Here is an 18,719-nt window from a genome sequence, read left to right as displayed (position 1 = left end):
TATAAGTGGTGCCAAACCACTGAAACAACCCAAGTAATGCATGCTCAACACTCACACACCCGAGGCTAACAAGCCAAAATGCAAGATGGCTATGCAAAGCGTGTCATGGATGGCCAAAACAACTCCGAACAGACCTTAAGCATGCTAAGACATGCATAAAAGCTTCACAAAGCTAGGCCAAAAACATGTCAGAAACAAGGCTCAAAGTACAAAGCATGTTAAGGCAATTCATGGCATTACGAGACAAGTATGCAAAGCAAGCATGGTGTGTCTAAACCAACTTAAAACAGTGCTATATCATGGCAAAATAAGCACAAATACTAGCTAAGACATGGCCAACAAGAACTCAACAATGGTGCTCACACATAAGGCTAAAATGACAACTTTTGAAGACAACAAGGAGAGGGGATGGCCCCCTCCTTCTTAGGACCTCAAAGCACCATCCCCACCACTGAAATCCCTCTGGATTTCAGTGTTGAGGAGGCCCAAACAAGGTGGTCCCGGAGCTCACCAAAATAGCACAAAATGGGGGCCAAACAAGGCCTAAGAGGGGTCAAACAACCCCAAACACCAAAACAACCTCAAACAACTATTTTAATCCCTTAAAATCAGAACTTTTATATGTTATAAGTTAAGCTTAAAAATAGATGCAAGGATGGCTAAAAGCCTATGCAAAAATGGGGAATAAAGGGGTAAAGTTCTTACCCTTGAAGACCTTCTTCACAAGGACCACTCCAGCCCCTTCTCCAAGCTTAGATCAACTCAAGAACTATGAAAATCACAACTTAGTACCTTAGTAGCTAAAGGAAAGTGTAACTCTAGGTGTTTGTGTGCAAAACTATGAACAAAACACCTTAATACACACACAAAGAGCAAAAGAGGGGGAGTTATAGAGATAGATAGATACACAAGACCTAACCCTAATTCAGACCTCTATAACTCTTTTTCGTAACCCTCAAGGAGGGAGGAGAATGCCTTCCATTATTGAGGATCACTCGTGCAAAGCTTATGAAACAAGCTAAGCAAGAGTGAAATCCCTCCATACACGTGTATGGAGGGGGTGCAAAGTGGGTGCCAACTAGCACAGCTGGCACAAAATATCTGCCACAAGCAGATGCACAGTGGTCGGCCAGCCAAAAAGGCCAACTTGACCAAATAAATGGTCGACCGACCAAACAGAGTGCCGACCGACCAAACATTTGGCCGATGGAAACAAAACAATGGCCGGTGGCATCAAGCCATGGCTGGTGAGATGTGGGGATGGCCAACAAGCCATTCTCTGCTCCTCAAAAGCAAACCACAATTGTTTGGTGCAAAACCAAACACAAAACAGGCAAGTCGAGAGGTCTTGAGGCAAGACGCGTGGCCAAGGCCTACGAGAACTCAAGACGAACACGAACATTGATTATCACCGAGTGTTCCAACGGTGACGTCCAAGTCTTGAGGACGGTCAAAAATGGGGTGTCTACAGGTGCCCCTCTTTTACAGAACTCGAAAGTCATAACAATGACAGGAGTGAGTGTCAAAGCCCAGAGACGACCCATTTTTGACAAGGCCGAAGACTTAGACAAACATGCAAGACAATAAAGATATGCGCCCGAAGGCGGGAGCAAAATGCAATTGACAATGCAAGAAACCGAACATAACTCATGATCATGCAAAGAAAACTGTAACGAAGCATAACATGCAACAGTTTTAAGCAAGAACCAAGCTACATTACAATGCAGAAAGGATGTAAAAGAATTATTCAATTCTCGATATGTCTCACAGGGAGAATACAATACATGTGCGGCTCGTCTGGTTGCGCCAGCTTCTAATGAACCGTACATACAATATCGTGCCAGAAAGAGAAAGAAAACTTAACAGGTACGATATCATTTGCAACATGCATAACAATGCAATCTAAGCTACATGACAACGCAAGTGAAGGAGTGCATGACAATGCAACCTGTGTGTGACAACGCATGACATTGCGAAATGGATGCAAAATGATAATGCAATATATACAAAACTATAGATAGACAATGCAAATGATATGCAATGCAATTGAAACATGATAGAACCATAAGCAGTTCAAAACCACACAAATATCATAAAGATGATGGAGATGCAAAATCCGTCTTCCATAGAAAAGGTGTCGACACCCTCAAACCATAATACCAACTGTGGAATAGGCGTGTACACATGCAGAACTATGAGTGTGTAGACGGAACACAAGATACAAGTAATTGGGTGGGATGATATAAGAGGGGAATGCTCTGCTCAGGAAAGATCGTGATCCTAAATGCTGGATGCAAAACACTACACTACAATGTAATGAATGAAATGGATATGGCGCGCGACCAAAACATATCTTGCCTAGGAAAGGCATGGACACAAACAAACCACGTTTAACACAGAAACGGAGTCGTCACCCTCAACACTAGGTGCGTACACATAATATCATAACCGTGCTTCAACGCGAGAAGTATGGGCACATACCAGACCTAGCTTAACATGGGAAGGCGCAAGCCATAGATGGAGGTGATGCAATGAATGCATGGAAGCTACAATGCAATACAATGAATGCATCACAATGCACTATTTACAATGAAACCTACATACTAAATGATGCAGTAGGGAAATGCATGACAATGCAAAGTAAGGACAATGCAATATTTACTAGCTAAAATGCAATGGATGCAGTGGATAAGGCCTGCGGCCAAACCGTATCCTGCCTAGGAAAGGCATGGACACATACAGACCACGTTTAACACGGAAACGGTGCCGTCACCCACAACACTAGGTGTGTACACATAATATCATAACCGTGCTTCAACGCGAAGAGTACGGGCACATACCAAACCAAGCTCAACATGGAAAGGCGCAAGCCGTAAATGGAGGTGATGCAATAAATGCATGCAAGCTACAATGCAATATATACAATATGCAATGGAATGTAATATTTACAATGGATAAGGCACACAGCCAAACCGTATCTTGCCTAGGAAAGGCATGGACACATATAGACCACGTTTAACACGGAAATAGTGCCGTCACCCACAACACTAGGTGCGTACACATAATATCATAACTGTGCTTCAACGCGATGAGTACGGACACATACCAGACCAGGCTCAACATGGAAAGGTGCAAGCCGTAGATGGGGGTGATGCAAAGAATGCATGCAAGCTACAATGCAATATATACAATATGCAATGCAATATTTACGATAGATGAGGCCTGCGGCCGAACCGTATCTTGCCTAGGAAAGGCATGGACACATACAGACCATGTTTAACACGGAAACGGTGCCGTCACCCACAACACTAGGTGCGTAGACATAATATCATAACCGTGCTTCAACGCGAAGAGTACGGGCACATACCAGACCAAGCTCAACATGGAAAGGCGTAAATCGGGGTGATGCAGTGAATGCATGCAAGCCACAATGCAATATAATGAATGCATGCAAGCTACAATGCAATATATACAATATGCAATGTAATATTTGCAATGAAATGCATAACAATGCACTATTTACAATGATGCATGACAATGCATGTTTGTTTTTTTTTGTTTTTAGTTATTTTTTTTTTTTTTTGAAATGCAAATGAGACACAAATGCGCGACAACGTGCGTTTATGGAAATGCATGACAATGCAAATGAACTGCGCATGATAATGCAAGATAAGGAAAATGCATGACAATGCATGTAAGGCGCGTATGACAACGCGTGATATGCATGCCAATGCGAGTTGAGGGATGCATGACAATGCAACCTAAGATAAAGCCTACCAAAAGTCGTTTGGGCATGACAAACACCGAAGGATTTGCACCTTCAGAGGATTTAAGGTCTCCTAGACCGAAATTAAAATGCATAAGAATGCAAGTATGACATGTGCTACAATGCACATTGTGTGTGCATAACAATGCGAGTGCGGCATGCATGACAATGCAACCTAAGATAAAACCCGCCAAGAGTCATTCGGGCACGACAAACCCCAAAGGACTTGCACCTTCAGAGGATTTAAGGTCTCCTAGACCGATATTAAAATGCATAACAATGCAAGTATGACGTGCGCTACAATGCACAAGGTGAGTGCATAACAATGCGAGTGCGGCGTGCATGACAATGCAACCCAAGATAAAAGCCGCCAAGAGTCGTTCGGGCACGAAAAACACCAAAGGGCTTGCACCTTCAGAGGATTTAAGGTCACCTAGATCGACATTAAAATGCATAACAATGCAATTGAAAGTGCGTGACAACGCAAACCGAGTAAGAAGCATAACAATGCGACTCGGGGCAAGCATAACAATGCTATGAAGGCACAAACACATGTAAGTAGAGAACACGTGGCAACGTGCACAATGCGTGAAGATGTAGACACATGTAAGTAAAGCACATGCGGCAATGTGCACAATGTGTATAAAAGGGAACTTGAACACATGTAAGTAGAGCATAACGCGACAACGCATGCAATGTGTATAAAAGGGACTTGAACACATGTAAGTAAAGCATAACGCGACAACGCATGCAATGTGTATAAAAGGGAACTTGAACACATGTAAGTAAAGCATAACGCGACAACGCATGCAATGTGTATAAAAGGAACTTGAACACATGTAAGTAAAGCATAGCGCGACAGCGCATGCAATGTGTATAAAAGGGAAGTTGAACACATGTAAGTAATGCATAACGCGACAGCGCATGCAATGTGTATAAAAGGGAAGTTGAACACATGTAAGTAAAGCATAACGCGACAACGCATGCAATGTGTATGAAAGGACGCGTAACGTGCGTGACAATTACAGTCAGAACAAAGCAATGCAATACAACATAATTGAAGCGATTTATGGAATTCGCCAGATAGAAAAAGGATACAGGAAGGGATGATCCTCGCACGCACCGAGCATCGCTCATAGAAAACACTACTTGAGGTCAACTCGAAGGTCTACTAATGTTCCAAAAAGTGCACTTCCTTGGACTGTCTTGAGTAATGAAGGTGCCAAACCACATAATTGACCCGAACCAGGGTGCGGGATGTGCATCGTCCGCAAGGGGAGGTTACCGGTATCAATCCCGATACTCTGCTGCCCTGCTCTACATTATCTATATTCTGTACACTGCATATACTACGGTCTGCCTCACGCTGACTGTATACTGCACTCACGACACACATATAATCTGCTTTACACTGACTGTATACTGCACAATCTGATGCCAACTGACTATACACTACACATACTGCAAACATGCAATCTGCTTTACATTGACTGTATACGGCACACACTGTACACTCTGCACAATACACTGCACAATACACGGTTCTGTAATTTCTGCTTTATCCTGCATTCTGCTTCGTCTGCATTCGGCTTTATCTGATAAGCATACTGATATTTGTTCTGCAGTTGTGGGTCTATGCCTACTTCCCGAGGCTTGCCCCAGTGCCAGATGAGGAAACCCCCATCGGCGTTCCATTCTCTCGACGCTTCGATGTGAGATGCATGCGGAGACGATGGGAGTCATTCATATTCTTTCGTCGCTACTTCGATACCATTACCTCCGCAGAGGTATTTTAGAATTTGCAGTTCATTTAAGCTTTGCTTTACATTATTCTTTCCATAATAGTTGATAACCAACTATGTATCATTTGCAGATTACCTGGCAGCCTTGGGCTCCATTGCCAGCCGTAGTTCGGGAGTGGTATGCTGGTGCTGAGGAGACTGCCCGGTTCAGGATTCTACAGGAGGGCCTGATCTGTTGGGCTTGGTACCTAGGCGAGCGCTTCCTGCGCCAGACCTTAGGTTTACTAGAACAGATAGCCCCGGGTCCACCTCCTATCGACATGAGGCAGACAGAGAGATACCCCTCACATGAGATGGCCGATTACACGATTAGATCGGAGGCGGAGGGCTTTAGAGGCGAGGGCAACTATGCAGAGTACATCCCGGCCAACATCATGCGGCCTCTGAGCAGTGGCCGTCGAGCTGAGAGAGAGAGGCCTGCGGCGCCAGCGGCTGGAGCGGGAGCGGGAAAAGGGGCATGAGCACCTAGGATGGCTCGGGCCCGTGGCAGGAGTGGGCCTCAGAGAGGGCGGGGAGCTGGATAGCCGATGTTGCCCCCGATGATGACATATAGAGGGCAGAGTGGGGAGACTTATCAGATCCCCATTGCTCTCCCCACGGCTGATCACGAGCTCGTAGGTTTCTACGACTTGCCCTCGGTATGTACTACTGCATTTTGTACAGTCATTTCATATCATTTCTCTTGATATTCCGCATAATACTGATACTTCTAACACTTTTGCAGGCTTCCTCCGAGTACACTCGCCAATCCCTGGAGTTGAATGCATCCGTGATGGAGATGCTCCTGCGGAGCTTAGACCTGCTGGCCCTTTACAGTACCCCGGTAAGTTTTTCTGACCACCGACTCAAACTTTACACAATCTGATGTATCGCACTTATCAACACAGCGCTTGATGCACGGCCCTTACAGCATTCATACATTGCACTCAGTCACTGCATTCTGTATTCATACACCGTACTCATATACTGCATTCTGTACTGATACACTGCTCATAGCATTCATACTCTGCTTTTGCGTAGCATACTGATGCGTTTTCCATTTGTACTTTTTCAGCCTCCATTCCAGATTCTGGCTGCAGGAGGGGCTCCAGTTGGGCCTTCTGTTCCCGCTCGAGGAGGAGGGCAAGGTGGAACAGTATTCCCCCGCACCAAAGTGGGGCACACTCATGTTGGGAGTAGCTCTCCGGCACCAGTTCCCGTTGATGATGAGTCCAAGGCAGAGGTAGAGTCATCTAAGGAGGAGACTGAAGACGACTCGGACTCGGGCTCAGATGATGGGGCTGACGATGATGCTCCTGGACCTTCGTCCAGAAAGAGGACGAGGACAGACTCTCAGGCCTGAGACCACTTGACATTGATCTAGGCTTTTGTTGCTTTTCTTCTTTTTGTTTTTCTTTTTCTTTTTTGCTGGTAGCTTGAGTACCTTGTACTACCGCAGGCAGGTTTTATTTTCTTCGAAGCTTTGTACTTGAAAAGATGATGAAATGAAACAAACTTTGTCTGAAAAAGTCTTACATTTGTGTATTTCATACATCGCATCGCATTGCATCATATTACACCTCAACGTAAATTAGATTGATCTTTTGTCTGAAAATCAAACACTTGTATTGTAATAACCAGGTAGTGAACCAGCTAATGAAAAAATAACTCATACAACCCACTACTCATTCTGAACACACAACCCACAACACAGTGCTTGGTTTACTCTGCAAACAGCCTATACACACAGTTCGTACAACGCACTGCTTGTTCTGAACACGCAGCCCATTCTGAACACTGCTCATTCTAAACTTATAGCCCACAGTAGCATATTACCCATTCTGGATACACGGTTCATTTTGAACTCTACAGAAGTTGAAACACACTCAGATGCTCCAAAATTTCTCGCTTCGCAATCCAGAACCCAAAAGCTTCCGATAGGTCCTGGTTCTACTGTTTTGACATGTCCTGGGTTAAACCCTATGGTTGTTGAAAGAACCAATCTTACTTTGCACAAATGTGGAGAATGGCACCGCACCCTGAGCATAAATAATTTGAGGAAAGGGTTTTCAACCGAGTATTGAGCCTACGGCTGAACACAGTGAAAAGGACTCAACAGAGAAAACAAAATGGCACTGAACCTAAACAAATCGAGTAACACTCGAGACGACTCAAGACAAGAATCGAGACAGTAAAAAAAAAAGACATGACACACAGACGTGTTATAAAAGACAAGAAACCTCTTAGTTTGCAAGGTGCCAGTTTCTCCGGGTTTTGTTTCCTACCCTCTTCTCATTTGTGATTCTCACATCAATCGGCCCTCAGGCTCGGTTTTTCTCTCAAAACCCCTTTTTGCTCACTTTTCTCTCGACTTACACCTCTCAATTCCTCAATCTCTCATTTTTCATCCCTCTCATGGGTGGTTGATGGATAAACAAGAGGTTGTGGGTTCATGCCCAACGCTGTTAGCTCGTAGCTACTTCTTCCGACGACGTCTAGTCGATGCTCCGGATGAGGGAGTGGAGTATCTTGATCCATTCCGGTTCGTGTTTCACACATGGCTCGATACCTCGTTGCTCGGAGGTTGAGAGAGCTTCCAGCCCTTTAATGACAGCTTCAGCTGTGCCCTATTCTAGCAAGGACGCTGGCGATGGGGGAAAGACAGGAAGCCTGACTCAACTGTGCCCCTAGTTCATCATTTTGACCATTTTTTGTTTGGTTTTCTACTAAAACAATTTTAACCAAAATGAGAGTAAGATTAACATACTTGTTCAATTTTTGATTTAAAATCATGTAAGTCAGGCTATGAGCACTGAAAATTTTCCTTTTTTGGGTCCAAGAAAATGGTCCAGTTTTAGAAAAATGAAATAATTTTCGAGAAAATAGTCAACCTCAGTAAAAAAATTCTCAAAAACTATTTTCGCAAACGGCCACTGCTCAACGAGCGTAGAACTTACTCTCGAGATGCAGAACCTCGGATCGGAGGCAATGGAAAATTGCCCCTTGTTCCAAAGGGCACAGCACGGTAACGGAAAGTTGCCCCTGGTTTGGATGGCGACTCAAGGCAACGGAAAGTTGCCCCTTGTCTGGATAATGCCGCAGCATACTGTTGTCAGTCCTCATTAGTGATGATCGCAACCGAACTCTCGGATACAGAGAAGACGAAGATGGACAAAACCAATATATGGACATAGTCACTTTGAAAGTGTTGGTGGCTGGACTTCAGGATGAAGTTGCCTACGTATCCCAAACATGGGAATCAAGCCATATGTAGTTCCGATTGTGTCACAACCGAATTATCGGATTCAGAAAAGGCAAGGATGATCAAAACCATTACATGGACACACTTGATTTGGAAGTGTTTGTGGCTGGACTTCTGGATGAAGTTACCTACGTATCCCAAACATGGGAATCAAGCCTTACGTAGTTCCGGTTAAGGTATACTCGTGTATTAACCCTCACTTTTTAGGCTCTAACTTTTGCCAAGGCCGCCCTTTGCGGTTTTTCAACCTTGCGAGCTTTATTCTTCTTTTCTTTTCAATTCTTTTTTATTCATTCATTTTTGTCTTTTCTTTTTCAAATCTTTTCATTCTCTTTTTTGTTTTGCATTTTTTTTCTCTTTTTTTTTTCTTTTTTCTTTTTTGTTCTTTTTCTTTTCTTTTTTGTTCTTTTTCTTTTTTTTCTAGCTCTAACTTTTGCCTGGGTCACCCTTCCGGGTTTTCGGCCCAGCGAGCCTCTCAAAGGGTTAAAGTGTAACAAGTCCATGCCAAATGGTTTAAAGATTTTGAAGCCATCTGTATCCAGGAGAGTGGCTGTTGTATTGATTTGTAGAAGGATCCATTTTCGGCTCTTCGAGCACATCAGACATTTTTGCCCCTAGTTCGAGGGGCGCTTCTGTTCTAGCTTCGTAAGCTTCTTCTGATGAGGTCTGATCTTCTTGATCTGACTTTCTTGGCCTTTTGTTCGAGGGCTGCTTCAAATTTGGCCACGCAGCCCTCATGCTGTAGTTGATCGTTGAACATTCTGAACTAAGGTTCAAGGTTTGAAAGTAAGGGCTCAAGTCTTGAGGCTGAGAGCGATCCTACACTGTACAATCTCAAGAGCGATTCCACACAGGTCTTCGCAGGACTGCGCAAAACATTTTGTTTGTGAAATTTTTTTAAGAAAACGACAAATCGCTCGCGCTGAAGATAGTACGGAACCAATCTGGATCAAGCTAGGGTCCTTCTTAGTACTCACGTTAACAAACATGATTTCAATCATTAAGGGCTTAGCACGCCTCTCTTTCTCTCAAATGATCAAAGTTTTGCAAATCCCGAGGAATTCCTTCCTCTTCGTTTTCAGCACCACAGTGTCAAAAAAGTTTTGAAAAACTTAGGCCAATGTAATGAATTTAAGGTGCAGAAGAGTAAGTGAGATGTTCCGCCATTTCATTCAAATGCTCTGGCACAACTAGCTCAATGTAGCAATAAGCACGGAAAACATGATAGCCGCAGCTGTTTCATTCAGATTTCCTGGTTGTAATTGGCTCCACAGCAGAGACAGACTCAAAAGAAAACAAAAGGGTAATTACAAAACAAAACGGTGTTCGAGGCAACAACCCCGGAATCACCTGACATTCTATACAATAGGACCGACTCGACACAACAAGACAGACCCTTAAGCAAAAAGACTGACTTAGGACAAAGAGACAGACTCAAAACAAAAACAAAGAACTGACTCGATACCCAAGCCAGAAGTTACAAAACTGCATTTGCAAATGCTCCCAACAGTGCGTGCCAAACGCCACATCTGAAATACACCGAGCGCCACCCGCAGGTGGTCCAACCCCAGATCACATACTTGCAGTATCCTCGAAGTCTAACAACTTAGCGGTGACAGACTTTGCTGAGGTAGGTGGGAGGATGACCTCATTGTCGATCAAATCTTGCACTTCGTGGCGAAGGCGGAAACAACCATCGGTGCTGTGACCGGTTTGCTGGTGGTACGCGCAGTACAAGGCAGCATCATGTGTGAGAGGGAGATTCTTCGAGAGAGGTCGAGGCATGAGGGGTTTAAGATGCCCCTTTTTAGTCAAAATTTGAAATGCCCTAGACAAAGGGATGTAGAGGGCATGAAAGACTCTGCGCCCTCGAGGCAGGTACTTCAAAGTCTGAGGATTCTTGCTAGACGCACTAGCGAAAGGGTCGGCAGGCACTGCCTTGGCTTTCTGATCTTTCCCAGGGGTAGGGTTGGGAGTGGAAGGAACTGTTCTGGCATGACGGGGCCTATCCCGATTTTCCGCCTGGCTTGAACTGCCCTCGGTTGGAGTGGTGAGCATCATCCATAGTTTTAGTTATAACTGCGAATACTTGCTATTTATTGAACCCCCCGGCTTTCAAAGCCTCGACTGCCCACAGCCGTTGTTCAACGGGATCAACATCTATTCCCACTTTATTCTTACCTCTAGCCTCAGCTTGATCGAGGGTTTGGGTTGCTATATCAGAGCGGAACCCGGTTGTTGTTGACACGTCATTGCTATAGCTTGAAACAACCTCAAGTTGGCTAAGCTCGATCACAATTCGCCCGAGTAGCAGGGGCTCCTGCGGTACAAAATTCCCAGCATGCGATGTGGTTGGTGGCGAAGCTGGCATTCCATAAGCGAGATCAGCTACGGACCTCTAAAGGTCGCCCATCATTCCCATCAACTCAAACGTGGTGGGTTCACGAACTTGAAACATCTGGGGTTCCCAGATCGGGCGAGCGGCAGGTGACCTGGGCGGATGTGGTACTTCAACATTGGCCTTATCCCGCAAGATGGTTCCTTGGTCTAATGCGGCTGCCATAACCATGATTTCCTCTGAACTTTAGGTCATCATAAGTCCGCTAAACTTGAACGGAGATTATGCAACCGGCGATTGACGGATCAGACGTCTGCCTTGCCGCAGCGAAGGAGAACACCAAATCTTTGAACCTTGAAAGGGAAAACAAGCAGCATTTCAGCCCAAACGGAACAGACACAGGCGTAGCTGAATAACTGTACTCTACTACTGATCACTGTTCCCCAAAATCACTGCCCCAAAACTGAGTCTGACACCCGCGGATATAATTGATTCTCAGAATACCAATACTGGTGCCCATAGGCTGGCAAACTGATATGTGCGTTCCTGTAGAGATACACTCTAAGAGCACATAGCAAGCAAAGTAGAGCCAAAACACCCTTATATTGGGGTAGGGTTTCGATGTCCCATTTGTCAGGAGCAAGGGTTTCACTACGCACGCAGCGGTTTCAAACAACCTATAATCGGGTAGCCACCTGTCCTAGCTTGGAATGGTCACTATGGATTCTGAATATGCACAAGGTCGAATGGTCAAAAGGGTGCCCCGGTAAAACCAGGGTTTGTGTTCCTATACTTGTAGAGCTCGTAACCGGTCAACCTTATGGCACGCAGCCTCAGGCTAACCGCTCAGGAATAGCAGATGGCAAACACGGTGTCGTAGGCTCACCAATGCACATGCAATGCAAAGAAACACATAAGCGTAGTTAAAACAAGATATCACGAGTTCGAGTCAAGCTCTCTAAATTCCCCAGCGGAGTAGCCAGAAACTGTAGACGTCCCCGAACATCTCGGGAGGGAATCCCATTTCGTTCATTGTGGGTTTACTATAGTTCAGGACTCAAATTGTCACGGTTCTTAATCCGATCTCACAATGTGCGATGTGAGATTGAAAAATAGATTTTTAGAAAGAAGTGCCAAACATGGACTGCTTTGCCAGATACCGAGTCGCCACCTAAATGTTTTATTTTTGGGAAATTTAGGAAACCCTGACTCGTTGCCTAAGGCCACATCTCCGTTATCACCAAAGTTGCCTCGGCTCGGGAACTTGGATATGATTGGGGAAGGTCAGCTATGAGCAGCCCCGCTCGCCCGATCAAAGATCAGCCTCTACTAACCACGATATCTAGTTTTGAAAACATTATGCGTTCTTATTTCGATTAATTAGCTAATCTTACTATGTGATGCGCACAACACAAAAGTATAGACTAGATCGCCTAATTTGGAACAAAGCATTGCATATCCGTTTGTTCGGAAAATGGTTTGAAATTTGCTACTCGCAAGTAGGCTAAAATACAGATTTCAACGAGTTGTTCCAACTCAAGCAATCCAACCTTCACCCACAGGCATTTAGGCAGTAATATCACATAAGCACATAGCCACATGGTAAACATGCTGTCAAGTTAACATTCACACTCATGCGAGATGCTAAAGCATAAATACTTACAGCGTACTCCGAGCCAAAACAAAGAACATGTTAGCAATCAAATGTATGATCGAAGTCCATGTTAAATGACTAATGCATTGCATACAAAATGCAACTAGAATAGGCTCGGCTAATCCTAGGATGGCATGTGAAATGCAACAAGTAACATGTATTCAAGTTAGATTTGAAATACTATGCAGTTAGCATGATGCGCCGAGCCCGGTGCATGCTATACTGATGAATGAATGCACGAGTGCATAGCATGAGGTATGCTAAATTAAATATGTCCTAGTACTAACCATCAAAAGTAGGTAAGTAAAAGGGAGAAACAAATGGGCATTGGAACACATGCACACACACACCCACACTTATTACACATTCGCCCTCGCTCGGAGAGACCAAAAGAATAATAAAAATTAAATAACCTACAAGCTAATTAATTGTTACAGACCACCTAACTAGTTAAGCAAATTAACTAAGCTAAGAAAGCAATAAAACAACAACGGGAAGAGGGTCCAATGCATGCGTGCTCAGGTGCGCTCGGAAATCTGTCACCATGCACAAGTTGCCTTTGTTTACCCTGCTCTGCTCTTCTGAAAATTGCACAAGTCCCAAGGAACACTCTCTGAACACTGTGGAGCATCACCAACCAAGGGAAAACATCACCCGCCATGGTAGAAGGGTCATCGAATAAATATTTAGCTCTCGGCCATCCATCATTGGTCGATCGGCACTTTATGAAATCGACTGGCTATATTTATCTGCAGAATCCTGTTTTGACAGCAGCAGACGGCAAACATGGCATGGCAATGCATTTCAAGCAAATGTCTGCACAAACACCCTCCTTATCATGTTCATGACTCAAAGGAGGATGGTCCTCGACCCTCGAGCAACCAATTGCCCATTTCAATGTGTGATGGCCAAAGAGACCAAGTTATGCATTTTGATATCAAATGAAATGCAAACCAAATAAACACATAAGGCCCAACCTCTATCACTTGATCAAGAGACAAAGCATGCATACTCAATGCAATGCAACCTAGACATGTGAGTTAAGTATGGAATCATGAGCATGAAAGCAAGTAATGTGTACTAAGCACACAAACTAAACAAACAAACATGCAATGCATGTAACAACACGTGCAAGCTAACAAGCATGCAATATGCAATGCGAACATGCAAGACACATAACATGTTAAGCAACCAAGAGAAAAGGAAGAAAACATGCTAAATGCAATGTGATTCAAGCATGCAACACATGCGATAGGCCAAGTATGCAACAACACACAAGGCGAGCATGTAACAACATGCAAAGGAGTGACTTACACCAAGATGGACAGCTCTCTACTAGGTCCAAAACAGTGGCCAAAAGCTAAGGAAATGAAGGCCAAAACACAGACAAACATGCATGCACACATGGCCCAACTCTTAAGCATAAAGAAGCAATTTTTAAGCACACTTAAAAGAGGATAAACATGGACTAATGGAAAGCATAGCAAGCTCTGAAAATACATGAGGAATGATGCCAAATCAACCTATCAATGCAAGCAAGGCATGCAACTATGTCCAAAACTCAAGGTAAGGCAAGGGGCTTAAACCATAGCTATATGAAGCAAGTCCCAAAGGGCCATGGGGACTGAAAACCACCCCAAGGTAGATCAAAACAAGGTCAAAGGCACACCTAGATGGCATCTAAATGGCCTAAGTCTAAAGGCATGCAAAAGGGTTCAAACATGGAGCATAAGATACCAACCTCTTGAAGCATTAAAGGAGCATCAAATGTAAGCATACAAACATGCCACAAGGACTGAAATGATGTTATAAGTGGTGCCAAACCACTGAAACAAGCCAAGTAATGGATGCTCAACACTCACACACCCAAGACTAACAGGCCAAAATGCAAGATGGCTATGCAAAGCGTGTCATGGATGGCCAAAACAACTCCGAACAGACCTTAAGCATGCTAAGACATGCATAAAAGCTTCACAAAGCTAGGCCAAAAACATGTCAGAAACAAGGCTCAAAGTACAAAGCATGTTAAGGCAATTCATGGCATTACAAGACAAGTATGCAAAGCAAGCATGGTGTGTCTAAACCAACTTAAAATAGTGCTATATCATGGCAAAATAAGCACAAATACTAGCTAAGACATGGCCAACAAGAACTCAACAATGGTGCTCACACATAAGGTTAAAATGACAACTTTTGAAGACAACAAGGAGAGGGGATGGCCCCCTCCTTCTTAGGACCTCAAAGCACCATCCCCACCACTGAAATCCCTCTGGATTTCAGTGTTGAGGAGGCCCAAACAAGGTGGTCCCGGAGCTCACCAAAATAGCACAAAATGGGGGCCAAACAAGGCCTAAGAGGGGTCAAACAACCCCAAACACCAAAACAACCTCAAACAACTATTTTAATCCCTTAAAATCAGAACTTTTATATGTTATAAGTTAATCTTAAAAATAGATGCAAGGATGGCTAAAAGCCTATGCAAAAATGGGGAATAAAGGGGTAAAGTTCTTACCCTTGAAGACCTTCTTCACAAGGACCACTCTAGCCCCTTCTCCAAGCTTAGATCAACTCAAGAACTCTGAAAATCACTCCTTAGTACCTCAGTAGCTAAAGGAAAGTGTAACTCTAGGTGTTTGTGTGCAAAACTATGAACAAAACACCTTAATACACACACAAAGTGCAAAAGAGGGGGAGTTATAGAGATAGATAGATACACAAGACCTAACCCTAATGCAGACCTCTAGAACTCTTTTTTGTAATCCTCAAGGAGGGAGGAGAAGGTCTCCCTTTATAGATGATCACTCTTGCAAAGCTTATAAAACAAGCTAAGCAAGAGTGAAATGCAAAGTTGGTGCCAGCTAGCACAGCTGGCACAAAATATCTGCCAAAAGCAGATGCACAGTGGTTGGCCAGCCAAAAAGGCCAAATTGACCAAATAAATGGTCGACCGACCAAACATAGTGCCGACCGACCAAACATTTGGCCGATGGAAACAAAACAATGGCCGGTGGCCTTATGCCATGGTCGGTGAGATGTGGGGATGGCCAACAAGCCATTCCCTGCTTCTCAAAAGCAAAATACAAGTGTTTGGTGCAAAACCAAACACAAAACAGGCAAGTCGGGAGGTCTTGAGGCAAGGCACGTGGCCGAGACCTCCGAGAACTCAAGACGAACACGAACATTGATAATCACCGAGTGTTCAAACGGTGACGTCCAAGTCTTGAGGACGGTAAAAAATGGGATGTCTACAGTTGCCCCTCTTTTACAGAACTCGAAAGTCATAACAATGACGGGAGTAAGTGTCAAAGACCAGAGACGACCCATTTTTGACAAGGCTAAAGACTTAGACAAACATGCAAGACAATAAAGATATGCGCCCGAAGGCGGGGGCAAAATGCAACTGACAATGCAAGAAGCCGAACATAACTCATGATCATGCAAAGAAAGCTGTAACGAAGCATAACATGCAACAGTTTTAAGCAAGAACCAAGCTACATTACAATGCAGAAAGGATGTATGAGAATTATTCAATTCTCGGTACATCTCACACGGAGAATACAATACCTGTGCGGCTCGTCTGGTTGCGCCAGCTTCAAATGAACCACACATACAATATCGTGCCTGAAAGAGAAAGAAAACTTAACAGGTACGATATCGTTAGCAACATGCATAACAATGCAATCTAAGCTGCATAACAACGCAAGTGAAGGAGTGCATGACAATGCAACCTATGTGTGGCAACGCATGACCATGCGAAATGGATGCGAAATGATAATGCAATATATACAAAACTATATATAGACAATGCAAATGATATGCAATACAATTGAAACATGATCGAACCATAAGCAGTTCAAAACCACACAAATATCATAAAGATGATGGAGATGCAAAATCCGTCTTCCATAGAAAAGGTGTCGACACCCTCAAACCACAATACCAACAGTGGAATAGGCGCGTACACATGCAGAACTATGAGTGTGTAGACGGAACACAAGATATAAGTAATTGGGTGGGATGATATAAGTTGGGAATGCTCTGCTCTGGAGAGATCGTGATCCTAAATGCTGGATGCAAAACACTACACTACAATGTAATGAATGAAATGGATATGGCGTGCGACCAAAACATATCTTGCCTAGGAAAGGCATGGACACAAACAAACCACGTTTAACACAGAAACAGTGCCGTCACCCTCAACACTAGGTGCGTACACATAATATCATAACCGTGCTTCAACGCGAGAAGTATGGGCACATACCAGACCAACCTTAACATGGGAAGGCGTAAGCCATAGATGGAGGGGATGCAATGAGCAAGCTACAATGCAATACAATGAATGCATCACAATGCACTATTTACAATGAAACCTACATACTAAATGATGCAGTAGGGAAATGCATGACAATGCAAAGTAAGGACAATGCAATATTTACTAGCTAAAATGCAATGGATGCAGTGGATAACGCCTGCGGCCAAACCGTATCCTGCCTAGGAAAGGCATGGACACATACAGACCACGTTTAACACGGAAACGGTGCCGTCATGCACAACACTAGGTGCGTACACATAATATCATAACCGTGCTTCAACGCGAAGAGTACGGGCACATACCAAACCAAGCTCAACATGGAAAGGCGCAAGCTGTAAATGGATGTGATGCAATAAATGCATGCAAGCTACAATGCAATATATACAATATGCAATGGAATGTAATATTTACAATGGATAAGGCACACAGCCAAACCGTATCTTGCCTAGGAAAGGCATGGACACATACAGACCACGTTTAACACGGAAACGGTGGCATCACCCACAACACTAGGTGCGTACACATAATATCATAATTGTGCTTCAACACGATGAGTACGGGCACATACCAGACCAGGCTCAACATGGAAAGGTGCAAGTCGTAGATGGGGGTGACGCAATGAATGCATGCAAGCTACAATGCAATATATACAATATGCAATGTAATATTTACGATGGATAAGGCCTACGGCCGAACCGTATCTTGCCTAGGAAAGGCATGGACACACACAGACCATGTTTAACCCGGAAATGGCGTCGTCACCCATAACACTAGTTGCGTACACATAATATCATAACCGTGCTTCAACGTGAAGAGTACGGGCACATACCAGACCAAGCTCAACATGGAAAGGCGTAAATGGGGGTGATGCAGTGAATGCATGCAAGCTACAATGCAATATAATGAATGCATGCAAGCTACATTGCAATATATACAATATGCAATGTAATATTTGCAATGAAATGCATGACAATGCACTATTTACAATGATGCATGACAATGCATGTTTATTTTTTTTGGTTTTTAGTTGTTTTTTTTTTTTTATTGAAATGCAAATGAGACACAAATGCGCGACAACGCGCGTCTATTGAAATGCATGACAATGCAAATGAACTGCGCATGATAATGCAAGATAAGGAAAATGCATGACAATGCATGCAAGGTGCGTATGACAACGCGTGATATGCATGACAATACGAGTCGAGGGATGCATGACAATGCAACCTAAGATAAAGCCTACCAAAAGTCGTTTGGGCACGAAAAACACCGAAGGATTTGCACCTTCAGAGGATTTAAGGTCTCCTAGACCGAAATTAAAATGCATAACAATGCAAGTATGACGTGTGCTACAATGCACAAGGTGTGTGCATAACAATGCGAGTGCGGTGTGCATGACAATGCAACCTAAGACAAAACCCGCCAAGAGTCGATCGGGTATGACAAACACCAAAGGACTTGCACCTTCAGAGGATTTAAGGTCTCCTAGACAAATATTAAAATGCATAACAATGTAAGTATGACGTGCGCTACAATGCACAAGGTCTGTGCATAACAATGCGAGTGCGGGGTGCATGACAATGCAACCCAAGATAAAACCCGCCAAGAG

The sequence above is a fragment of the Camellia sinensis genome, unplaced genomic scaffold (assembly GCF_055761805.1).
Source record: "Camellia sinensis isolate YWXY unplaced genomic scaffold, ASM5576180v1 Unanchor3, whole genome shotgun sequence".
In the NCBI taxonomy this organism is placed as follows: Eukaryota; Viridiplantae; Streptophyta; class Magnoliopsida; order Ericales; family Theaceae; genus Camellia; species Camellia sinensis.
This window is presented reverse-complemented; position numbering follows the sequence as displayed.